The 27,299-nt window shown below is 40.6% G+C and overlaps 1 long non-coding RNA gene across 2 annotated transcripts; it reads left to right on the plus strand.

The window, feature by feature from the left end:
• The first annotated feature begins 7 nt into the window (after window positions 1-7).
• On the plus strand, window positions 8-25,989 carry LOC115503396. Of its 2 annotated transcripts, none has more exons than XR_003965363.1 (3): window positions 8-192; window positions 16,494-16,801; window positions 25,375-25,989. It is a non-coding gene; the product is annotated as an uncharacterized LOC115503396 (long non-coding RNA). The 2 variants fall into 2 exon arrangements; XR_003965364.1 differs by having other exon boundaries at window positions 16,494-16,769.
• Window positions 25,990-27,299: the final 1,310 nt, after the last annotated feature.

Raw genomic sequence — 27,299 nt, forward strand, 5'->3', positions numbered from 1 at the left:
AAAGCGTAGCAAGGTACGGGGCGGTCACTGATGACGCGAGACGCTGCTGCCGAGTCACCGCTGCGGAGAGTCTGAGAGAGAAAGAGCCGGCTGACTCTGGAAGCCTACGAACTTTGGTTCCGCTTGCGGGGGAGGAGGAAGCTGAGCTACCAGGAAGCCGCGGGGCCACCTGAAGAGAGCCGAGCTATCAAGGTATAGAAAGAAGTGGGTGAGGCGAGGCAGGTGGGGGCTGGGAATTAATACAGAAAAATCTCGAGCTGTTTCCAGTCATGTTTGAAACTTTAGCTTTCTCTAGGCTAACTTCAGGAACATGCTCCAAGCGGTCTTGGAGTCTACAGTTTTATGGTATCTTTGCAAGGTGTTTTTTAGAGTTAGAGGATGATACAGAAGAATATATTTCAAACGCAGTACAACCGCTCAGCGTCCTGCTTTGGATAATCATTTAAACTCTCAGGGCCTCAGTTTCCTCGTATGTAAAAACAAAGGATTTGGACTAGTGAACGCTAAAACTCTTTAAAGAGTGGGCTGTGTCTCCATAACCAATAACCTGAGCCAAAGACCGTCTACCCAGACGTTACCTGGCTTGATAAATAATTATGAACACCTGACACAAATATTTTCCACGTGAACGGTGAAAAGAGTCGTGATATTTTGGCTCATTTAAAGGAAAGGTGACCCACCTAAACTAAAATCCTTCACGTAGATTGGCGGCAAAGAAATCCTGAAAGTGAATAAAGCACAGCACCTGGCGGGATGCCAAATAGAACTGAACTAACCAAATCTTAAGTTTAGGACCTGTCATAGGAGGTTGCTCTTTTTTCCTCAGACAGCCACTTTTATGCAGAGATTTCAAAACATTTTACAAAAATTGAATTCAGGAGCACAATTTTGCTCTTGAACTATTCGGGCTTAACAAGTGACAAAGGCCAGGGGGCGTGATAAAGTAATTATCATTTACTATTATTAAACATTGATATCACATTGTTTATAAAAGCATCTTCCTATGTGTGACCCAGTGTGACCCTCCTACCAACCTCCTAAATCAGATTAGTCAAGGATAAGTAACTTAGTTTTACAAATAAGGAGACTGAGGCTCAGAGAAACTATTAATATAGAAATCCTCCCTCCCTCCTCCCCCACTCTGATTCAGCTATATGGTGCCACTTCCTGAATTAGAAAAGAGTATACACACACACACACCAACTCCCACACTCAGGGTGGAATCAACCCAAATGGTCTGGGGAGCAGAAACCTCATGGAATTCAGTTGCCTCATCTCCCCCTCAATGCACTACTGTGCAGTGCAACCTTGGATCACACAGCTTGTAGGTAGTAGCATAAAACTAGAACATAATGATGTTGCAAGGCATATTCCTCTGAAGTATAGCTAGGCATGAACACATGCTAAAGAACAGTTTTGGACTCCCTCAAAAGTAAGGAATTTGCAGGTCACAAAGCAATTAAAGTATTTTGTTTGCAACATCACAAATATTTGTTTAGAGGTTGAATTTAAGTGTTTATACCACTGCAAACCACAAAAGAAAAATTAAACTATTCTTAAGAAAGAGGAAGGAACTTTTTTAGTACCAGGCCAAATGGCAGAGCATTAAAGAGAATACGGCAGACATTATGAGATGTAAACCCCCTCCATGTTTCTTTTTTACTTTTATTACCTTTATAATTACCAAACTCCTCCTCCAATGAAACTAAAAAATAGGGGCGCCTGGGTGGCTCTGTTGGTTAAGCGTCCAACTTCGGCTCAGGTCATATTTCACAGTTTGAGTTTGAGCCCTGCGTCGGGCTCTGTGCTGACAGATCAGAGCCTGGAGCCTGCTTCGGATTCTGTATCTCCCTCTCTCTCTGCCCCTAACCCACACACATTCTGTCTCTGTCTCAAAAATAAATAAACATTTAAAAAAAAATTTTAATTCAATAAAAGCAATTGACTTAATATATAGTGTGGACATCATTATCCTAAGAGTTTTGGTTTCCGTGGTTAGCATTTAAAGATTAAGAAGACTGGGGCGCCTGGGTGGCTCAGTCAGTTAAGCGGCCAACTTCGGCTCAGGTCGTGATCTTGCAGTCCCTGAGTTCGAGCTCCGCGTCGGGCTCTGTGCTGACAGCTTGGAGCCTGGAGCCTGCTTCTGTGTCTCCCTCTTTTTCTGTCCCTCCCCCATTCACGCTCTGTCTCTGCCTTTCAAAAATGAATAAGTGTTAAAAAATTTTTGAAAAAAAAACGTTTAGGAAGACTTACTCCCCATCTAATCAAGCATAATCTCTAATTTCAGGTAGGTTACAGCACATCAATAAAATGGAGTACTATGCTGCTAATAAAAATGAAGCTATAGCTCTATCTTTATTATCATGGTATGACAGGTGTTTTTGAACATTACAAAATGGTTTTATAATAATATTGCAAAAAAAGCGTATATATACATAAAAAAAGTTGAAGGATAAAACTAAAATGCGAAAATGGTTGTTTTTGGATGGTGGGATTATATAGGATTTGTATGTTATGATGTTTTGTTTTTGCAATGAGCATAATGTACATTTTGGGAAAAAAAGACTTACATTTTGAAAAAAAAATTTTTACAAAATAATGCAGTTTTATAGATCCAAATGTTAAAGGAGATCTTTGTTTTTATTTCTTTATTTTAACGTTTATTTATAGTTTTGGTAATCTCTACACTCAGTGTGGGGCTCAAACTCATGACCCTGAGATCAAGAGTTACATGCTCGTCTTCTGAGTGAACCAGCCAAGCACCCCAGGAGATTTTTGTTTTTAAAACGGCAACATCCCAAAAATTAACTAAACTTTTAGGAAGAGAGAATGGCTGGGAGAAAAGATCATTATTTTTATAGTTTTGTTTATTATTGAAAAACTCATATGCTCCAATTTAACAAATAATAACAACAACAAAAAACAAAACTAAAGATGCATCAGCCAGGAGTCAGACATTCAGATGCCAGTCCTGGCTGGGTTACTAACTTTGTGCTGTAATCAGGGTATTTAACATCTCTGGGCCTGTTACTTCAGCTGGCCCTGAAGTATTTGAGAATAAATACTTTATAAATATTAACATACATTATTTAATATATAAATATTATGAACGCTTTCTTTATGACTAGACTTATTCCAAAATGGATTTACAGTGGCTTAATTTCCAGAGGGATCAACTGTGTGAAAACACTTTGAAAAGTATGAAGGATTTTGCGAACATAAGTATAAAACAGTTTTTATGCCACCATACAATTCATCTCAACCATTTCTTGATTGTCCACTACCAAGTAACAGTAGTGCATTGTGTCTTACAATTTACAAAAGTGTTTTTATATACAGTTATTCATTTGCTCCTCACCTGTCATGAGCTTGTAAACCATGCAGGCATTATAGCATAGTAGTTAAAAGTGTTGGTTTCTGGTGCTAGACTGCCTGGGTTTAAAACGCTGCTCTTCCTTGGGTGCCTGGGTGGCTTAGTCAGTTGAATGTCCAACTTGATTTTGGCTCAAGTCGTGGTCTTCTGGTGCCTGAAATCCAGCCCTGCATCAGGCTCTGTGCTGATAGCTCAGAGCCTACTTGAGATTCTCTCTCTCTCCCTCCATCTCTCTTTGCCCCTCCTCTGCTCGAGTGTGCTCTCTCTCTTTCTCTCAAAATAAATCAACTTTTTAAAAAATTTTTAAATGCTGCTCTTCCTTTATTGTATGACCTGTAGAAAATTAGTAAACATCTCTGAGGATTTCTGAACCTCAGTGTACCTGTCTATAAAATGGAGTTAATGATAGTAGTAGCATTGGCACCTTAAGGCTGGTATAATAATCAAATGAGCCGATACACTTAAAGTACTTAGAACAGTGGCAGTCACGTGGTAAGGGCTCAATAAATAGGAGATGTCTTTAGGATAAATATTATCTTACTTTTAGCATAGTTTCCAGGTAAGAAACTTGGCCACTATCACTGCTCTGTGTGCATACTGCCTCTGTAAAAGCTTACTGCAGAACAAGTGCTGAATGCTGTTTTCACTTTTTACTTTTGTGTGTGTTTGTGTGTGTGTGTTTAATTTTTAAAATTTTTTTAAATGTTCATTTAATTTTTGATAGAGACAGAGCACAAATGGGGGAGGGGCAGAGAGAGACGGAGACACAGAATCCGAAGCAGGCTCCAGGCTCTGTGCTATTAGCACAGATCCTAATATGGGGCTCAAACCCATGAACTGTGAGATCATGACCCAAGCCGAAGTTGGACGCTTAACTGACTGAGCCACCCAGGTGCCCCTTATTTTATTTTATTTTTTTTAGTGTTTATTTATTTTTTGAGAGAGAGAGACAAAGAGACAAAGAGACAGCATACAAGCTGGGGAGGGGCAGAGAGAGAGGGAGATATAGAATCTGAAGCAGACTCCAGGCTCTGAGCTGTCAGCACAGAGCCCAATGCGGGGCTCAAACTGACGAACTGTAAGATCATGACCTGAGCTGAAGTCGGACACTTAACTGACTGAGCCACCCACGCGCCCCTACTTTTTTTTTTTTTTTTTTTTGGTAGACGTGAACGTTTTTTTCAAATTTCCTTTGGTTGGCCAAAACAGGTACTAATGTAGGTCATTCATAAAATCGAAGTGGCCTAATGTGAACTTTTGAAAAGTGAGGGGTAACTATATATCTTTTAGCCTATATAATAATCATTTAATAAATGTATTGCCTGAGTGTACTACACCACACTGTCCTGGGTGCACAGAATCTGTTATAGACATTTCATTTTTTTTTCATGTTTATTTTCCAGAGAGAGAGACAGAGACAGAACATGATCAGGGGAGCAGCAGAGAGAGAGGGAGACAAAGAATCCCAAGCAGGCTCCAGGCTCTAAGCTGTCACCACAGAGCCTGACTTGTGGCTTGAACTCACAGACCACGAGATCATGACCTGAGCTGAAGTCAGAAGCTTAACTGACAGAGCCACCCAGGCACCCTTGTTATTGTCATTTCAATAGAGACTGCCCTACCCTCTTTATCTCATTAAAGAAAACTAGATTTTTTAAAAATCCTCCAATACATAGAAATATCAATATTACCACTCAGGAGATAAATGATAGTTCCAAAAGAAGCAGAAAAATGAGAGGTCAGTGGGCGCCAGAGCTGAGAAAGAAGTCTTTTGGAAGACATGGCATATCAACTGGAATCGTGGTATCAGAGGGAACCCTCTTTTGGAGGCTTAGTTGCAGTGGGGTTCTTAAATGACAGTATCAGCAGCTGAAGCCATAAGACCTTTACAGCAGATAGGGAAAACTCTCCCTACAGAAATGTGGTCAGCGTCTTTCACAAGGAATTCTTCCTGCTTCTCCACATGCCAGAGATCTCAGCTGAGAAAGGAGAGGGAAGGAGATCCAACCCTGTTGGAAACAGTGACGTGTGTCAAGGAGGTGGCTCCACTTGTTTGAATCACCTGAGTCTATAAATAAGCCTGAGAGTCAGAAAGAAATTAGTCCCTCTGTTGTTTATGTAATGTTTTCACAAAGAGCATTTTTACAGTTCTTTTAGGCATGGTGCCTAATCACAATTTATCCTGGCTTGAGAAAAGTTTAGGAATTAATCTTTCAGTTGTGGCAAAAGAGCTAGAAGTGATGTAAAATTGAAATTCTAATAGCCAACTCCATACACCCTTTGGCCTTGTACCAAGACCATTAGGAAATCTATATGCCCCTTGAAACTAAAGATCAAAACGCATAGGATACAAGGTTCAGCCCAGCTCCTTCTTTGATTTAGAGATTTAAAAGAGGCAGTCCGGGGCGCCTGGGTGGCACAGTCGGTTAAGCGTCCGACTTCAGCCCAGTCACGATCTCGCGGTCCGTGAGTTCGAGCCCCGTGTCAGGCTCTGGGCTGATGGCTCAGAGCCTGGAGCCTGTTTCGGATTCTGTGTCTCCCTCTGTCTCTGCCCCTCCCCCGTTCATGCTCTGTCTCTCTCTGTCCCAAAAATAAATAAACGTTGAAAAAAAAAATAAAAAAAAAAAAAAAAGAGGCAGTCCTGGGGTATCTGGGTGGCTCAGTTGGTTAGGTGTCTGAATTCAGCTCAGGTCATGATCTAATGGTTTGGGTTCAAGCCCCTCACCCGGCTCTATGCTGATCACTCGGAGCCTGGAGCCTGCTTCGGATTCTGTGTTCTCTCTCTCTCTCTCTCTCTCTCTGCCCATCCCCCACTTATACTTGCTCTCTCTCTCTCTCTCAAAAGTAGATATTAAAAAAAAATTTTTTTTTTAAGAGGCAGTCCTGGGTGCCTGGGTGGCTCAGTGGGTTAAACATCTGACTTTGACTCAGGTCATGATCTTAGGGTTTGTGAGTTCAAGCCCCACGTTGGGCTCTGTGCTGGCAGCTCAGAGCCTGCTTGGGATTCTCATTCTGTCCTCTCTCTCTGCCCCTTCCCCACTTGCACTTTTTCTCTCTCTCTCTCCCAAAATAAATAAATACAAATTGAAAGGAAAAAAAAAAAAGGCAGTCCAGAGTTTGCCAATGGAGATGTTTTATATCATCCTTGTTTTGTAAATCATTCTATATTATGTTGGCACTTTTAGAGTAAAAACTCTTACCAGATATGAGGTTGCAACCAACTCAAACCCCAACTTGAGGAAGTGGTGCCATTCTCTAGTCTAGGGAAGACAAAACTGTGGCCACCAGAGAAGGATGCAGCACCCAGAAAGTCAGCAGGGCTTCTGACTCATTTCCTACTCAAGTAATTCTATTTCCTTTATACAAGCACCATCATTTGCCTAGAAGTTTCCATGGTAAGGAAGGTTTTGTTTGAACAAACAAGGTTTTGTTTTATGTGCCTAGCCCCGTCCTTACTCCTCTAAAATCAGGCAGTTCTGCAGTTTGCTTTAAAGTTAGCCTTGGGGCACCTGGGTGGCTCAGTCAGTCCTTCTTCAGCTCAGGTCATGATCTCATAGTTCATGAGTTCGAGCCCCACATCGAGCTGTGTGCTGACAGCTCAGAGCCTAGAGCCTGCTTCGGGTTCTGTGTCTCCTCTCTCTGTGTCCCTCCGTGCTTGTGCTCTCTCTCTCTCAAAAATAAATATACGAACACACACACACACACACACACACACACACACATAGTTAAAAAGTAATTAAAATTAATTTGGCATTTTGCTGTGAACCAAAAACTGCTCTAAAACATAAAGGTTATTAAAAAGAAAACCAAACAAAATGCCAGTTGTACAAGAAACAATAATCTGACCATCTTGTTTTCTCACCCTCTCCTTTATCCCATAGAATCACTAATATTTAGTCCACTAGAACTCAGCAAATAGAAACTGAAAAGGAAACTAATATTTATTGAGCACCTAATAAGTGCTAAAGGGCTTTACATAAATTCTTTTAATTTTCATTATTGTCCCCATTTTATAGAGGAGAAAAAGGAGGCTCACAGCTAGTAAGTGGCAGAACTCAGACATACAGGATTCCACTGATTTCCTAACAATGCCTTTTCTTCACTCTGTGTTGCATTCTTTCTTTAAAATACTTTTTTTATTTTATTTTTTAATGTTTATTTATTTTTGAGAAAGAGCAAGCAGGGGAGGGGCAGAGAGAGAGGGAGACACAGAATGCAAAACAGGCTGCAGGCTCTGAGCTGTCAGCACAGAACCCAATGTGGGGCTCAAACTCATGAACCACAACATCATGACCTGAGCTGAAGTTGAACATTTAACCAACTGAGCCATCCAGGCACCCCATTCTTTAAAATACTCTTTTTTTTTTTTAAAGTAGGCTTCATGCCCAGCATGGAGTCCAAAATAGGGCTTGAACCCATGACCCTGAGATCAAGACCTGAGCTGAGATCAAGAGTAAAATACTCATGGGCTCCTGTGCAGCTCAGTTGATTGAGACTCTGGATTTTGGCTTAGGTCATGATCTCGTGATTCATGGGTTCAATCCCTGTGTTGGGCTCTGTGCTGATTGCATGGAGCCTGTGTGGGAGTCTCTCTCTCCCCCTCTCTCTTTGCCCTTCCCCCACTTGTGCTTTGTCTCTCTCTCTCTCAAAATAAATAAATAAACTTAAAAAAAAAAAAGAATAGGACATTTAACCAACTGACCCACCCAGGTGCTCCTAAAATACTCATTTTTAAAAAGACACATATTCCTCTAGTTTCTTTGCACTTCCATGCACATCTGACAGAAAGTACCATTTACCAAAAGTCTTATAGCTAGTAAGTGGGTAGGATTTAAATACACACCATTCTGTCTCCCTGGAAAAAGTGATCATTATGAGAGAAGTAAGGATCCAAGAGAAAACAAGAGTTTATTGACTATAATTAATAAAATTATTTAGGTCAGGAATCTTCATCTAAGAATTATAGAAGTTTCAGAGACAGGAATAATTATATGTGTATGCATGGACACACATATACATTATTACAGACAGAGAACCAGAGACTTTAAGGGATGGAAGATGTTGTAAATGAGAACACTTCAGACTCACACACAAGTAGCCACATTAACATTTGTGCTGAAGAGCCCTGATTCCTAGGCAATTAATTAATCCAAGACCAAGGAATTTTGTGGTTTTCTTGAGGATTTCAAGTCTCCAGTTAAGATCTTCAAAATCAACTTCCTCAGAACCACAAGGGTCAATGGATAGGCTTGCTTGAGGTTTTTCATCAGGCAAATCAGGAGGCATAAAGTTATCAAAACCCATCTTGGATCTTGATTCTGGCTTTGGAGAAGTTGGGAGGTTGAATCCTGTACCTGTTCATTTCAATAAATATAATTAAAAGTCACAATAATACAGCCTTCCAGAAAGAAATCCCAGCCTCAAAGGCAGTAGACTATTATTACTTTTGAGAGGGCAGCATATAATCTGGCTGGAAAACTAGACAACTCCCCCGTCATGCAAATGGTGGTAGTGGTGACATTTTGTTGGCCCTTGCTTCAAAGGCAATCTGGACTTCTAAAAAAGGCACAGTTTTTCAAACTATGTGCCATGATTATCTACTGTGATGGTTGTTTTAAAACTTTTTCTGTGTTAAAGATCTGAGATCTATATCCACTTTGAAAACTGTTAGCTACTATAAAGGAACCCACTGTACTCCTGGTAAGTCACTAATAACCTTCTGTCACCTATGGAGGAATAGTGTTATAAGAATTGAAAAATCTTGGGGTGCCTGGGTGGCTCAGTTGGTTAAGCGTCCGACTGTGGCTCAGGTCATGATCTTGCGGTTCGTGAGTTCGAGCCCCGCGTCGGGCTCTGTGCTGATAGCTCAGAGCCTGGAGCCTGCTTCGGATTCTGTGTCTCCGTCTCTCTCTGTCCCTTCCCCACTTGTGCTCTGTCTCTCTCTATCAAAAATAAATAAAATGTAAAAAAAAATTTTTTGAAGAATTGAAAAATCTTCAGTGAGTAGTAAGCGATTCCAGCTTCTACCAGCATTCCCTATACTTACTAGGAAACAGTGAAGGACACAAATCACTCTTCTTATAGGAGTCATTCTGAAAGAAAAAAGACCGCTGGGTTGTGATTGGTCTGAGCGCCAAACACATATTTTGTTCACAGTAAGCCTTCAATAAATATTTCATAAAATTAACTTATCACAGTCCAGCTTCCTTCTTGTGAAGGTGAAGTTTCTATTTATGCCTTCTGGAAATTAGCCTTAGGAGCAACTATGAGTTTTGCTGCTTTTGTCACCTGTGGTCACATACAAGAAACAGGAAATCTTAAAGCCTGGAGATGCTACTTGTGAAAGATGATTCAGTTTAATAAAGTCTGAGGACTCTTTCTCCAAGAAATAAATGGCAAGGAGAAAACAACAGGCAGGAAGAAGGAAGTGTTAGAGATGAGAAGGTTTAGGAGATATATCAACCAAATACAATGTGTAGATCTTTGGTCCTGATTTCAATAAAATAACTATAAAATGCATTTTTGAGATAATCAGCAAAATTTTTCAAAGTTTATTTATTTAGAGAGACAACCAGTGGGGGAGGGGCAGAGAGAGAGGGAGGACAGAGGATTGGAAGCAGGCTCTGTGCTGACAGCAGAGAGCGCGATGTGGGGCCTGAACTCAAGAACGTGAGATTATGACCTGAGCCATAGTTGGACATTTAACCGACTGAGCCGCTCAGGCACCCTAGCAATTAGCAAAATCTAATGTGGATTGAGTATTATATTATAGTAAGAAATTATTTTTCATTGTATTGAGCATCATAATGGCATGGCATTTTTTTATATTATAAAAACAAAAGGTATGTGTTAGAGATATTTACAGAAATATTTACAGGTGAAATTATATGATGTCTGAGATTTGCTCTAAATCCCTCCTTCCCCACAGGGGTGCCTGGGTGGCACAATTGGTTAAGCGTCTGACTCTTGGTTTCAGCTCAGGTCATGATCTCATGGTTTTGTGAGTTCAAGCCCTTAGCCCTTAGTCGGGGGCTCCAGGGCTCCGTGCTATCAGTGCGGAGCCTGCTTGGGATTCTCTGTCTCTCTCTCTCTCTCTGCCCCTTCTCCACTTGTGCTCTCTTTGTCTCTCTCAAAATAAATAAATAAACTTTTAAAAAATAAAAATAAAAGATAAATTCCTTCTCCCCCCCAAATAAAAGTGTCAGGAAGAGAGAAAAGAAGAGAAGCAGAAAGTTGATAACTGTTAAAACCAAGTGATGGGTACATGGGAGTTCATTATATTATTACCTCTAATTTTCTATATGTTTAAAGTTTCCATAATAAAGTTTTCTTTGTTTTCTTTTTTTAAGTTTTTATTTTAATTCCAGTTAATATACAGTGATATATTAGTTTCAGGTGTACAATGTAGTGATTCATCAAGTCCATATATCACCAGATACTCATCACCTATTTAACCCATACCACACCTCCCTCCCCTCTGGTAACCATCAGTTTTTTTCTCTATATTTAAGAGTCTGTTTCTTTCTTTCTTTTTTTTTAAGTTTATTTATCTAAGAGTGCATGCGCACGAGCAGGGGTGGGACAGAGAAAGATAGGGAGAAAAAGAATCCCAAGTAGGCTTTGTGCTGTCAATGTGGAGCCCGACATGCGTCTCAATCCCACAAACCTTGGGATCATGACCTGAGCTAAAATCAAGAGTGAGATGCTTAACTGAGTGGGCCACCCAGGCACCTCAATTCTTTCTTATTTTAAATCAGAGGACTTGCATTCCAAGACTGGAACCTGAGCAATTCACAAGGTGTGATTCAGATAAATAATTTCAACAAAGAAAATCAGAGTTAAATTATGTCTGAAATATAAAATCTTAAAAAAAGAGTTTCATAGGGGCACCTGGGTGGCTCAGTTGATTGAGTGTCCAACTTCAGCTCAGATCATGATCTCACAGCTCATGGGTTCGAGCCCCGCTTCGGGCTCTGCGCTGACAGCTCAGAACCTGGAGCCTGCTTTGGATTCTCTCTCTTTCTCTCTATCTCTGCCCCTCCCCCACTTGTTCTCTCTCTCTCTCTCTCTCTCTCTCTCTCTCTCTCTCTCTCTCAAAAATAAATAAACATTAAAAATTTAAAAAAGAGTTTCATGGGGTCAGAAATATCTTGCAAGTTTAAAAGGATAAGACCATTTCTCTTTATTCATACTGAAGGAACAGAGTAAAGAGAATCAATGTCTATGGCTCTTTAGCTTTTACTTATTTGACTTCTCTAGATTTATGTCTACAAAGTTTTGAGATCTTTATACTATTTTCAACAAGAGAAGACAACTGTTTCCCCTACATATAAATTAAATATTGAAATATGTGTCTAAATCACTGTACATGAAAGACTTTCAAATTTGTCCAGCTCATAAAAATGTTCCTTGCAGTCCATATTGTGGTATTGTCAAGAGATTGATAAAAGACTACAGGCCTATTTTCTCATGAGTTCAGCATAAAAACACATCAAATGGGGAGCCTGTGTGGCTCAGTCTCTTAAACCTCTTAAGCGTCTGACTTTGGCTGAGGTCATGATCTCATAATTCGTGAGTTTGAGCCCTACATTGGGCTGTGTGCTCAGAGCCTGGAGCCTGCTTCAGATTCTGTGTCTCACTCTCTCTCTGCCCCTCCCCTGCTCATGCTCGGTCTCTCTCTCTCTCAAAAGTAAATAAACATTAAAAAAAAAAAAATCAAATGTCAGCTAAATGACTGCAAATATGCCCCCTAGCCTTAAAAAACATCACTAAGATTTTTCTACCATTCAAAAGGCCCATGTAGAAATATATTTTAACACTACTGGTAGTCCCACCCCAGAATCAGTTTCCCTCTCTGTACTGACCTGTCTTTCAGGAGGAAGGGATAAAAAACAAGAGGCTGGGGGTCTCACAGGAAAGGGTCCCAGTGCAGATATTGGTGATGCCTCAGGTGGATCACCAGTTCCTGCTAAAGTTCCACCTGCTCTGTCAACAGCACCTTTCTTAACATCCTCAGTAAATCCAATACTGACCAGGTCTGCCAGGCCTTCCACCTAAGGCAAGAGGGTAAGAGTCACATTGTGTTCTCAACTTATCACACATTTGTTTATCACGTACCTGCTAGATGCCAAACATTCTTAGAGGCACAGGGGAGGAAATAGTGAGCAAGGAGACATGGTTCCTGCCCTCATGAAGTTCATACTTTAATGTAAGTTAAGTTGATGACAGATAAAGCAACCTTCAAGCTTATGGCCCATACCAACTTTTTTCTCTCTCTTTCAAAGACTATATTTTGAGTGCCTATGCGGTCAGACACTGTAGTACATCGATGATTAGGAACTGCACATAAACATGCATAGGTAGGTCTACAAGAACATTTATCAAACTTGAGCAGTGGTAAACTCTGAATTTATTCATTCATTTGACAAAAATCTATTGACAGTGCTAGGGATGCTACAGTGGACAAAACAGATAAAAGTCCCTGTCCTCATACAACTGATATTCCAGTGGAAGAAATAGATAATAAACAAAATCACTAAGTGAACTATGTAGTATGTTAGAGTTAAGAGCAATAGAGAAAAAACATAAAGCAGAGAAGAGGGAAGAGGTTGACATTTTGGAGACAATAGCTGAGAAGTGACTCACAGAGAACACACAAGTACAGACCTGAAGGAAGTGAGGGAAGGACGGGGAAGATAGCTAAAGAACACAGAGTACTGGAAGTACAAAGGTTCTGAGGTGGGAACCAGCATGTGTGCTTGAAGAAGCACAAAGAGGCCAGTGTGTGAGGCAGAGTAAATAAGGGGAAGAGTAGAGACAATGAGGCCAGACAGAAGAGGTGAGAGTGCATTTCCTCCTTCATCACAGGAAAGTTGCTGCCTGTTACTCGTAAGTGAATTAAAAAGACATTGTAAGGGTTTAAAAGAAGAGGAGTAACGTGATCTGACTTAGGTATTAACCAGATCTCTGACTGTTATATTGGATCAATTAATGGGGAAAAGGAGTAGAAGCAGGAAAACCAGTTAAGAGGCTATTGCAGTCATTCAGGCAAGAGATTAGGTTAGATCAAAGTACCGTCAATGGAGGTGGTGAGAAGTGGCAGAATTCTGGATATATTTAGAAGGTAGAGTGACCAAGATTTGCTGAAAATTGGTTGGGGGCTAGGTAGGGGTTGAGAGAAGGGGTAGAGTCAAGGAAGATATCAAGATTTTGCCCTAGCATAGAATTGCCATGAACTGTAAGAAGGAGTAGGTCCATGAAAGGGATGAGAGCACTTTTGGACATGTTAAGTTTGAGATGCCTCTGAAACATCCACGTGAAGATGTCAAGAAAGTGGATGGATATATCAGTCTGGAGTTCGTATCAACCTAGAGCTCTTAGCTAGTGATGGAGATATGGAAGTCTTCACCATAAACATGGGATTGAAAACCATGACGTAGGATGAAATCACCTAAAGAATAGAGAAGAAAGGGAAAAAGTCTAGAGACTGAGCCCTTGGGCACATCTCTAGTGGTATTTCATGTGGCTTTTACTTCTTCAAAGTTCCTTTCTGTATTGTCTAAGTTTTTACAATATGTCCTTTTTCAACAAACCATGTAACTCTTTGGAAGAGGGAAAAAAAAAAGGAGTATAAGAGTCCTAGCAGGAAACAATCAGCAAAACCTCAGAAAAGTGTGCCCCTTAACACTACCCAACTTGGTACATGCCTCTTCAGCAATTCAAAGGCATTAGGGTGAAATCCCTCTTGTCCTAAAACCCTCCATGACCACCTTTTAGAAGCTTAGACTACCTTGAGTGATGTTGATGATGATGGTGATAGAAAGCAAAACTTGATTACATTGGCTAAGTGCCAGGCATTGCATTTAACTTCTTTATTCATATTAGCATGTTTAATCATCTCAACAAATTACGAGATTTGGTAATAACTATTAACTCTTATTATCCCCCTTCTTAAAGTCCAGAGAACTGAGTCTTTGAAAGGGTGAGTCACTTGCCTGAGGTCTCATGGTTAATAAATGGTGAATCTAGGATCTGAATATGGGTCATTTCACTACTGAACTCATACTCTTAACACCAAAATATAGTGCCTTATACTACACTATAAAATTGAGATCTTAAGAAGTAAAAAAGCTTTACACACTTCCGTGTGTGTGTGTGCGTGCGCACATGTGTTTGGGTGTTTTTTTTTTCCAATATATGAAATTTATTGTCAAATTGGTTTCCATACAACACCCAGTGCTCATCCCAAAAGGTGCCCTCCTCAATACTCATCCACCCTCCCCGCCCTCCCACCCCCCATCAACCCTCAGTTTGTTCTCAGGTTTTAAGACTCTCTTATGCTTTGGCTCTCTCCCACTATAACCTCTTTTTTTTTTTTCCTTCCCCTCCCCCATGGGTTTCTGTTAAGTGTCTCAGGATCCACATAAGAGTGAAAACATATGGTATCTGTCTTTCTCCGTATGGCTTATTTCACTTAGCATCACACTCTCCAGTTCCATCCACGTTGCTACAAAAGGCCATATTTCATTCTTTCTCATTGCCACGTAGTACTCCATTGTGTATATAAACCACAATTTCTTTATCCATTCATCAGTTGATGGACATTTAGGCTCTTTCCGTAATTTGGCTATTGTTGAGAGTGCTGCTATAAACATTGGGGTACAAGTGCCCCTATGCATCAGTACTCCTGTATCCCTTGGGTAAATTCCTAGCAGTGCTATTGCTGTGTCATAGGGTAGGTCTATTTTTATTTTTCTGAGGAACCTCCACACTGTTTTCCAGAGTGGCTGAACCAATTTGCATTCCCACCAACAGTGCCAAAGGGTTCCCGTTTCTCCACATCCTCTCCAGCATCTATAGTCTCCTGATTTGTTCATTTTGGCCACTCTGACTGGCGTGAGGTGATATCTGAGTGTGGTTTTGATTTGTATTTCCCTGATACGGAGCGATGTTGAGCATCTTTTAATGTGCCTGTTGGCCATCTGGATGTCTTCTTTAGAGAAGTGTCTATTCATGTTTTCTGCCCATTTCTTCACTGGGTTATTTGTTTTTCGGGTGTGGAGTTTGGTGAGCTCTTTATAGATTTTGGATACTAGCCCTTTGCCCGATATGTCACTTGCAAATATCTTTTCCCGTTCCGTTGGTTGTCTTTTAGTTTTGTTGGTTGTTTCCTTTGCTGTGCAGAAGCTTTTTATCTTCATAAGGTCTCAGTAGTTCATTTTTGCTTTTAATTCCCTTGCCTTTGGGGATGTGTCAAGTAAGAAATTGCTATGGCTGAGGTCAGAGAGGTCTTTTCCTGCTTTCTCCTCTAGGGTTTTAATGGTTTCCTGTCTCACATTCAGGTCCTTTATCCATTTTGAGTTTATTTTTGTGAATGGTGTGAGAAAGTGGTCTAGTTTCAATCTTCTGCATGTTGCTGTCCAGTTCTCCCAGCACCATTTGTTAAAGAGACTGTCTTTTTTCCATTGGATGTTCTTTCCTGCTTTGTCAAAGATTAGTTGGCCATATGTTTGTGGGTCTAGTTCTGGGGTTTCTATTCTATTCCATTGGTCTGTGTGTCTGTTTTTGTGCCATGGGTGTTTGTTTTTAACACACTTGTAAGTATAATACTTAAGGTATTTTCATCCTTGTTTTCTACCCTATTGTTACCAACTTATAAGGGTCATGTGACAGCAGAAGTCAAGCTCTGTTAGGAAAAGTATGTGGGTGGAGAAAAGGTGCAAATGTCACCTGCTTTACAATCCTGGCAGAGCTACTCTGGAAGCCACATTCCTAAGTAGAAAACAGATCTTCTGGTGCACAATAAAAATCTCAGCTTTAAGTCCATTCTTTGTTCTTGAAAGTATTCACTGTAATGGTTGCCGTGGATTTATATGGCACATTATAGTTCTTAGCAATTTCTGTCAGGTACTATTCTACTACAACCTGGGGTAGAGTAGTCACATTTAATTTTACACTTTAGCTGCAAGATAAAGAACATAACGGAATTTGGTCACACACGTATCCACAAACTCAGAAACAAAAAGAGTTGAGGTGGTCTTTCACCTCTAAATCACTGTCCTTTATTTTTCTAGTATCTGTTCTGTAAAAGTACAATTAAAAACTTTTTTTTTTAATTTAGGAGGTGCCCTGCTTATATCATAAAGACAGCCCGATCCTGGGGAGAAAGAATCTCAATCTTTGAAAATAAGAGGAAGAAAATAAACATAAGAAAAAATACTTTAAATTGAAAGTTCTGATTTTGGAAGTATTTGAATTATGTCAAAGGCGATATTCAACACACTCAGCAACCAGTACAGCAAGGCACCATCCAGTCAGAATGGACACCCTGAAACAACTCTGAAACACCACCAGCCTGAAACAACACTGCGGCTAGATCTCTGTGTCTCAGCTGAATGTCAGTCCTGAATTATACTGTGTGGTCATGATGTAAGATGTTCAAAAGTTGAAGCTTCTAAATTTATAAACTTCTTTCATATTACTAGGCCAGTTACATTTAGGAAAATGTATGCTTTCTTCGTAAAGAAATAATCTCAGATTGCTTGACACTAGCTTTTTTATAAAGATCTGAGTTCCCTAGTCCAAAATGTTTAAACAGGTTATTCTGCCTCCAACGTGTTTGGGTGGCTCAGTTGGTTAAGTGTCTGACTTTTGGTTTCAGTTTGGGTTATGATCTCATGGTTCGTGGGTTTGAGCCCCACATTAGGCTCCACACTGTCAGTGTGGGATTCTCTTTTTCCCTCTCTCTCTGACCCTCCCCTGCTTGTTCTCTCTCCCTCTCTGTCTCTCTCTCTCTCAAAAATAAATAAATATTTTAAAAAGTTTTAATGTTTATTTTTTAGAGACACAGAGACAGTGCAAGTGGGGGAGGGGCAGAGAAGAGAGAGAGAGAGAGAGAGAGAATCCCAAACAGGCTCTGCGCTGCCAGCTCAGAGCCTGACACAGGGCTCAACCCCAGGAAACTGTGAGATCATCACCTGAGCTGAAACCAAGAGTTGGATGCTTAACTGACTAAGCCTCCCAGGTGCCCCAAGACTTATTTCTAAACATCTTTCAGTCTGCACAAAATTATGCATTCTGAGTTTGTTTATATTTGCTTTTCCTGTATTTCTTGGCTTAGAAAAATGTGTGTCTCTGGAAATGTGTCTACCTGAGAGGTGACAGTTCCGATCTCATTGGTTCAACACAGTTGAGCATATTCTTGGCTGTACTTTGCACACAGCTGATTAGATACCTGAAGGAAGACATCACCAAGAAAAAAATAAAGGTGAAATACATCAAGTTATGGCAAATTTGAAGATGAAGAACCACGAAAAGAGCAAAAATCACTTTCATCTTATCTCATTGGAATTACATTCTATTAGCATCAAAACAACAGCAATAGCAACAGAACAAGTGTTTTGTTCTTAAGTATCTGATAAATGTGAAACTTAAAACTTCTAATTCTAAATACCTTATAAATTACGACTCCTGTCTCCGCACGAAAGAAATCCACTGTCAAATTTTGCTTTATTTTTTTAGGTAAGGTTTATTATTTTTTTCTACCATTGCCATTTAAAAAAAAAATTTTTAATGTTCATTTATTTTTGAGAGACAGAATGTGAGCAGGGGAGGGTCAGAGAGAGAGGAAGACACAGAATCTGAAGCAGACTCCAGGCTCTGAGCTGTCAGCACAGACCCTGACGTGGGGCTTGAACCCACGAACTGTGAGATCATGACCTTAGCTAAAGTCGGACACTTAACCAGCTGAGCTACCCAGGTGCCCCTCTACCATTGCCATTTTTTTTAAAAGTATTTTTTCACTTACACACTAACAGCAGAAAATATTTCTATGGTTGTCCTTTAAGAGAAAAAAGGATTCCTCTAAGTAATCCTACAATTCTAAACAAGTAGCAAGAGTGATACTCTCACCTACAGTTGTGGCACAGGCAGTGAAAACTTATCAAACTTACTATCTTCAACTCAGGCACCTCTGACTGGAGGCGAGGAGCTGCCCAGATTAGTGTAGATACAGATTAGGTCAGGCCAGAATCCAGTTCCCTAAGAAGAACACAAAGTTATGCAACACAGCTTTATGTTTCCATCTTTTCCCTACTTCAAAGATAGTCCATGGACAATGTTCGAAATATATTATCAAATAATTCTTTTTTTTAAGTTGATTTATTTTGAGAGAGACAAAGACAGCGCAAATAGGGGAGGGGCAGGGAGAGAGGGAGAGAGAGAGAATCCCAAGCAGGCTCATCACCATCAGCATGGAGCCTGACATGGGGCTCAATTCCACAAACTCCAAGATTATGATCTGAGCCAAAATCAAGAGTCAGATGCTCAACCGACTGAGCCACCCAGGCACCGCTAATGTTAAATAATTTTTTAAGTGAAATTACAATATATACCAATATATACAATTACAGTATATACACATAGGTATATATAACTATATATATACCCACACACACGTATGTGTTTATACACACATAGATAAATAAAGAAATACATATATGGTCTGAAAGAAATGTACCAAAATTCTTATCTCTAGATTTGGTGATTATGGGTTCTTTTTTTGTCTGTATTTCACCACTCCTCTACAAACTCAAGGGGAAAAAAGATAACTATATGGTTCTTTTTTAAGAACAACTTTAATTATTTAAGGCATCTCTACACCTAACAAACTTAAGACCCCAAGCTCAAGAGTTGCATGCTGTTCCCACTGAGCCAGCTAGGTTCCCCAACAACCATATGGTTCTAAACATGGCTCCTTGGACTACCATATTCTCTTCAAACAGCACTACTTCTTCCTATAAAAATTAGAGACAAAGTTCTTTGGCATAGTACCAGCAAGTTAGAGTGTACTCTCCCCTCACTAGGTGCGGGGATGCCTTCTCACTCCTTTGAGCCTGAAAAATGTGCAAGTTCAATAGGTCTTACTTTGTGGCCTGGATCAAGCTGAACCAAGCCAGCAAAAGGTCACAATACAGCTCCAGGATCTCCATGGATCCTCTGTGGTAGTCTTCTCAGATAACATGTTCCACTTGGATCCGAGCTCATTCATCTTTCCCACTAGCCAGATAGTCAGCAATCTCTTTCCTGGCTCTCTGGGCCTGCTCAGCTGCAGCACAAAGCACACGTATAGGAAAGTGCATGTACGGGGGCTTCTGGGTGGCTCAGTTAGTTGAGCCTCCGGCTTCAGCTCAGATTGCGATGTCCCGGTTCTTGGGTTTGAGCCCTGCGTCAGGCTGTGTGCTGACAGCTCAAAGCCTGGAGCCTGCTTTGGCTTCTGTGTCTCCCTCTCTCTCTCTACCCCTCCCCTGCTCGTGCTCTGTCTCTCTCAAAAAATAAAACATTGAAAAAAATTAAAAAAAAAATTAAAAAAAGAAAAGTGCATGTACAAAGAGGAGTTTATTGAATAAAAAAGGCAGGTGACATGATAGTGTGAAACTGTTTTTATAAAAACAATAAAAAATATATACCATATGTGCACATATGAAGTTATCAATGTTTTGCACTAGGCTATGGTTCTCAAAGTGTCATCCCCAGATCAGCAACGCCAGTATCACCTGAGATTCTGTTAGAAATGCAGATTCTTGGAGCCCACTGAATCAGAAACTCTGAAAGTGAACCCAAAAATCTGTGTTTGAACAAGCCCTCCAATTTTGACACCTGTTGAAGGTTAAGAAATGCTCTAGGGGGTGTTGTGTCAGGTGATCTTTGTTTTATCCTTTCAGCTAGCCTTGCTTTTCTAAAATGTCCCATAGTGAACATTTCTTATATTTGTAATAAAAATATTATTTAAAAAAGAAGAATAGGGGATCCTGGGTAGCTCAGCCAGTTGAGCATCTGACTGTTGATTTGGCCCAGGTCATGATCTCACGGTTTGTGGGATGGAGCCCTGCAGCCTGACACTGACAGCACAAAGCCTGCTTGAGATTCTCTTGCTCCCCCTCTTTCTACCCCTCCTCCCCCTCAAAATAAATAAGCTTAAAAAATAAAAATAAGAAAATAAAGAAGAATGCATGAAGTGCTCTACATTTAGAAAACTGTTCTTGGGGCGCCTGGGTGGTTCAGTCGGTTAAGCAATGGACTCGTGATTTTGGCTTAGGTCATGATCTCACGGTTTGGGAGTTTGAGCCGTGCATTGGACTCTGCACTGACAGAGGATCCCAGCCTGCTTGGGATCCTCTGTCCCCCTCTCCGCCCCTCTCCTGCTGACTCTCTTTCTCTCCAAAATAAAATATTAAGACAAAAACTGTTCTCAGGGGTGCCTGGGTGGCTCAGTTGGTTAAGCGTCAGACTCTTTTGGCTCAGGTTGTGATCTCAAGGTTGTGAGATCAAGTGCCACGTCAGGCTTCATACTGGGCATGAAGCCTGCTTAATATTCTTCCTCCCTCTCTCTGTCTCTCTCCCTCCCCCCCACCACTTGTGGGTGTGGGTGTTGCATTTTATCCTATAACACCTGTGTGAGGTGTTATTTGCATTTTACAGTTGAGAAAATTGAGATTCAAAGAGGTTAAATGGCTTGCCCATGGTCACACGATTAAGAGTAACTGGTTGAATTAGAACATGGCCAAATCTTCAGACTGTAAGCTCCTATGCTTTCTCACCATATTATGCCAATAAAATGAACTAGTAGAGTAATGCTGGGGACGTAACAAATGTAGCCTGTCCCAGGCCAATCCACCGAGATAAGTCTTACCACCTTGTATTATCAACTGATGACTGAGCCTGGGGAAACAGACTTTTCACAAGTCAGGAAAACCTGAGCCCCTAAATTATGTAACCTGTCTGTTCACTGAGTTATACTCACCTCCTAATCACGAAAAGACAGAGTTACTCTCTGCAAGCAAATCTTGACATGAGACTACATTTAAATCTGAAATAAACACAAATCTCAGTGCTTGAAAGGTTGCTTAGCCAAGTACAAAGGAGGAAAATGTTCTCTGTTCTAGACATCACAGGGAAAAGAAATTATAGTGGAACTGGACTTGTTTCAGATAAATACTGAACTGTTGTTACACCATTACTAATATTAGCAAACATTTATTGTGTGCCCAGGTTATAGTTTGTGTTACATATAGATCCCTGGAATGATAGAAAACCAAGATCATTATCTCCCTTTAAAGAGGAATAAGTTTAGTTAAGGAGGGCTAATTTGCTTTATATACTTCAAATCACTCAGGCACTCCAAGTTTAAATTAAATTTGTTAAAAGAAGATATAATTTATCTGGATAACAATATGTGTCACTGGATTGCCAGGATCTAATAAAAGGACATGTGAGCATGCAGTTTAAAATTCACAAGCTCAGGGTGCCTGGATGGCTCAGTCGGTTGAGCATCTGACTTTGGCTCAGGTCATGATCTTACAGTTCATGAGTTCAAACCCCACAGTGGGCTCTGTGCTGACAGCTCAGAGCCTGGATCCTGCTTCAGATTCTGTGTGTCTGTCTCTCTGTGGCCCTCCTCCACTTGTGCTCTGTCTCTTTCTCAAAAATAAATAAACATAAGAACAAATTTTTAAAAATACAAACTTCAAGCTGTATTACAAAGCTGTACTCATCAAGACAGTATGGTGCTGGTACAAGAACAGACACTCAGATAGATGGAACAGAATAGAGAACCCAGAAATGGACCCACAAACATATGCCCAACTAATCTTTGACAAAGCGGGAAACAATATTCAATGGAATAAAGACAGTCTCTTCAGCAAGTAGTGCTGGGAAAACTTGACAGTGACATGCAGAAAAGTGAACCTGGACCACTTTCTTACACCATACACAAAAATAAATTCAAAATGGATGAAAAACCTAAATGTAAGACAGGAAGCCATCAAAATCCTTGAGGAGAAAGCAGGCAAAAACCTCTTTGACCTTGGACATAGCAACTTCTTACTCAACATGTTTCCCGAGGCAAGGGAGACAAAAGCAAAAATGAACTATTGGGACCTCATCAAAATAAAATCTTCTGCACAGCAAAGGAAACAATCAGCAAAACTAAAAGGCAACCAACAGAATGGGAGAAGATATTTGCAAACAACTTGTCAGATAAAGATCCAAAATCTATAAAGAACTTACCAAACTCAACACCTAAAAAACAAATAATCCAGTGAATAAATGGGCAAAATACATGAATAGACACTTCTCTAAAGAAAACATCCAGATGGCCAGGGTTAGTATCCAACATCTATAAAGAACTTACCAAACTCAACACCTAAAACAAATAATCCAGTGAAGAAATGGGCAAAAGACATGAATAGACACTTCTCCAAAGAAGACATCCAGATGGCCAACCGACACATGAAACAATGAGTGATAATGATCACTCATTATCAGGGAAATACAAATCAAAACCACCACGAGATACCACCTCACACCTGTCAGAATGGCCAACGTTAACAACTCAGGCAACCACAGATGTTGGTGAGGATGCGGAGAGAGAGGATCTCTTTTGCATTGCTGGTGGGAATGCAAGCTGGTGCAGCCACTCTGGAAAACAGTATGGAGGTTCCTCAAAAAAATTAAAAATAAAACTACCCTATGACCCAGCAGTTGCACTACTAGGTATTTATCCAAGGGATACAGGTATGCTGTTTTGAAGGGGCACATGCACCCCAATGTTTATAGCAGCACTATCAACGATAGCCAAAGTATGGAAACAGCCCAAATGTCCATTGATGGATGAATGGATAAAGAAGATGTGGTATACATATACAATGGAGTATTACTCAATAATCAAAAATTTGCAACTACATGGATGGAACTAGAGGGTATTATGCTAAGCAAAATTAGAGAAAGACAAATATCATATGAGGACTTTAAGACACAGAACAGATGAACATAAGGGAAGGGAAGCAAAAATAATATAACGGGGAGGGGGAAAAAACATAAGAGATTCTTAAATATGGAGAACAAACAGAGGGTTACTAGAGCGGATGTGGGAGGGGGGGTGGGCTAAATGGGTAAGGGGCACTAAGGAATCTACTCCTGAAATCACTGTTGCACTAAATGCTAAATAACTTGAATGTAAATTTTAAAAATAAATTAAATAAAAATTAAAAAGAAAGTGTAATTACATGGGGTGCCTGAGTGGCTCAGCCAGCTAAGTATGTGACTCTTGATTTCAGCTCAGGTCATGATATGATGGTTCCTGGGACTGAACCCCGCATTGGGTTCTGGGCTGACAATACAGACCCTGCTTGGGTTTCTCTTTCCCTCTTTCTCTCTCTCTCTCCCTCAAAATAAATAAATAAATTTAAAAATTAAAAAAAAAAACAAATTTAAAAAAATAAATGAAATTCACAAGTTCTGTGTACACCATCAGTCATCGTCATTTTCATGGTAAAAATGATGGGTACCATTGAGTTTGCCTAAATTTCATTTGTGCATTTTTCTTAGGCCCCTGTTATCTAATGAATGCCCAAAAATCTACCTGGAAGTTTGAGTAACAGCTGCCTCTCCACCAATAGATCATAGTAATTCGAGTAAGTAGTGCTATTTATGGAGCACTCAGAAAACTGTATGCACACACAATACTTATTTTACCTGAATCCCCCTCATAATCAGAGATCATTGGTTTTTCAGTTTATTGAGGGGTTAATGGCTCATGTGACTCACTGAAATGAGGAAAGAGCAAAAGGCAACAGAAAATAAGTTGGATTTAAAGAAAGAAGACAAAACTTGTCAGCTACTACCTCCACTCATGGGTGTAATTCTACTTGAGTCGTCACCTGACAGAAGAAATAGCCCTGCCCTGCCCTGCCCTGCCCTTCCCTTCCCTTCCCTTCCCTTCCCGTCCCGTCCCGTCCCGTCCCGTCCCGTCCTGTCCCGTCCCGTCCCGTGTGTTTCAAAAAAGGTAAGGAAGCCCTTCCAGAAAAATGTGTCCAGCAGCTCAGACTTAATAGCTATTGCACATTTGAAGAGGCTTGACTAGATAAAGTTCTCTGCTATGGTGAAGGAAAGTCCAGTAATCTGGACATTGTTTTACATTTTAAATCTTTGGAAACTTCTTTTTAAATTATACTTCTTATTTTGGGATAATTGTACATTCATATGCAGTTTGTAAGAAGCAATACAGAGAGATCCAGAGTAATTTTTACTCCGTTTCTGGTGGTGATAACATTTTGCACAACCAAAATACTGATATTTAAAAAACAATTTTTTTTAATGTTCATTTATTATTGAGAGGGATAGAGCATGAGCTGGGGAGGGGCAGATAGAGAGGGAGACACAGAGTCTGAAGCAGGCTCCAGGCTCTGAGTGGTCGGCACAGAGCCTGACGTGGGGCTTGAACCCACAGACTGTGAGATCATGACCTGAACTGAAGTTGGTCCCTTAACCAACTGAGCCATGCAGGCACCCCCCAAAATACTGATATTGATACAATCAAGATACAGAATAGTCTTTGGAAACTTTTACATGATTTAAATTTTTTTAAGTGTTTATTTTTGAGACAGAGAGACAGAGCATGAGCAGGGGAGGGGCAGAGAGAGGGGGAGACACAGAATTCCAAGCAGGCTCCAGACTCGGAGCTGTCAGCACAGAGCCCGACATAGAGCTCTAACTCAGAGTGAGATCATGACCTGAGCTGAAGTTGGCCGCTTAACCAACTGAGCCACCCAGGCACCCCTTAAGTGATTTTTTTAAAGTTAATTTATTTTGAGAGAGAGAATGGGAGCATGAGTGGGGGAGGGGCAGAGAGAGAAGGAGAGAATCTCAAGCAGGTTCAGTGCCATTAGTGCAGAGCCTGATGTGGGGCTTGAGAGAGAGATCATGACCTGAGCCAAAACCAAGAGTCAGGACACTTAACCAACTGGGCCATCTAGGTGCCCCAAACTTTTAAATGATTTGAGCTCTATAATAATCATTTCCACAAGTCAGAAACATTCCTTTGAATTCTAAAATTGCTAAGTAATGTCTTAGGAGATATATGGGGTGTGGGAAGGTAGTGCTCAGTGATGACAGGCCGCTTACTGTGCTGTCTAGAGTATTTACTCACTTTTCTTTTTTTCCAGGAGTTTTAGGCCATTGACAACCAGTTGCAAGTTGACCTGAAGGCGATCAGCTTTGAAGGCAGAGATGAACATGATTTCACCAGGAGGCACTGCAGGCAGCTTGCAAATCACCTTGCTGAGCCAGTTTTGCAGAGAAAGAGTTATCAATGTCATGGGGGCATTAGTTTTTCAACATTTACTTTATGCATTCAATAGGCCCCTGTAAGGAATTTCTGGCTGTTTGGCAGTGGCCTAAATGTACTTGCTTCTCTGTGGCCCAATGCCCCAGATACGATTCTTGCAATCAAGTAAGGGTTAGTTAGGTTTCCTTCAGTTTATTCCAATCTATGTTCTGACTACAACTTTTCAGAGTTCTTCAGGAAGTTTCTGACAAAAATGAAAGCCTTTGGCAAGTGTCTGAGGAAGTAGACAACAGATCAAGATTCCCCTCCCCAAAAGATATATTAGTCACTTATGGAGAAATTCCAAGACCTCCTTGAAAATAAAACATTAATGAATATGAAAGGGGGATCCCCCACTGGAATCAGGAGAAAGCACATAACATGAAAATCATATGGAGGGGCGCCTGGGTGGCTCAGTCGGTTAAGTGTCCGACTTCAGGTCATGATCTCACGGTTTGTGGGTTTGTCAAACCCAGCGTCAGACTCTGTGCTGACACCTCAGAGCCTGGAGCCTGCTTCGGATTCTGTGTCTCCCTCTGTCTCTGCCCTGTCCCTGCTCATGCTGTCTCTCTCCCAAAAATAAATAAACATTAAAAAAATTAAAAAGAAATAAAAATAAAAGCATGTAGAAATAAGGACACAGAATTGTTCAGAGAAATAGATAAAACAGAAGCTTGAAAACTGCACATTTCTACATTTGGACATCTAGAAAACTTCTGAAAAATAATCTAATACCAGGCACCAACACATTTCTAGGGAAAGCTAAATCTGCTAAGTATTTCTATAATTTCAACATATACTTGAGATGAATTGTTGTTTCTGCCATTGGCATCCAAAGATAAAGTTATTTCCCAAAATGGCACCCTTGCATGCTGAGCCATACAAGCAAAAAGACGGGACAGTATGAAAACCATCTATTTTTCTTGTTTCTTTTAATTTTTTTTTTCAACGTTTATTTATTTTTGGGACAGAGAGAGACAGAGCATGAACGGGGGAGGGGCAGAGAGAGAGGGAGACACAGAATCGGAAACAGGCTCCAGGCTCTGAGCCATCAGCCCAGAGCCTGACTCGGGGCTCGACGAGATCGTGACCTGGCTGAAGTCGGACGCTTAACCGACTGCGCCACCCAGGCGCCCCTCTATTTTTCTTGTGATGACACACGCGGTTTCCTAAACTGCCAGCACTTCTCTCTGGTTTGATCCCTTAATGTCAAAAAAGAGTTGGGATAGTTGTCTAAACTTCCCCTGCCATACTATAGGTCTAGAAAAATCAACAATGGGGAACTAAGCAACACAGAGCTGGTTTGAAACTCCTCTGCCTGCTTAGGGAGAAGAATAACTAGCTTAGCAGGGTTTTGTGGTCACTTGTTTTCCTTCCAAAGAGTAGCTCAAACTCTCCCATCACACAAATTCAATCTACACACATCAAAGAAATTCAATGGGAATCCAAGGAAAGAGAAGAGGTAGACAAAACAGACTGAAGTATAACTTTTCAATTCCCAAATGTCTCAACTAGTTTAAAATTTTTCCTTTCATGGGGCAGGAAAGAAATTTTTTTTTTTTAATTTTTTTTTTCAACGTTTATTTATTTTGGGACAGAGAGAGACAGAGCATGAACGGGGGAGGGGCAGAGAGAGAGGGAGACACAGAATCGGAAACAGGCTCCAGGCTCTGAGCCATCAGCCCAGAGCCCGACGCGGGGCTCGAACTCACGGACCGCGAGATCGTGACCTGGCTGAAGTCGGACGCTTAACCGACTGCGCCA

This window comes from Lynx canadensis, chromosome E2 (assembly GCF_007474595.2).
Source record: "Lynx canadensis isolate LIC74 chromosome E2, mLynCan4.pri.v2, whole genome shotgun sequence".
In the NCBI taxonomy this organism is placed as follows: domain Eukaryota; kingdom Metazoa; phylum Chordata; class Mammalia; order Carnivora; family Felidae; genus Lynx; species Lynx canadensis.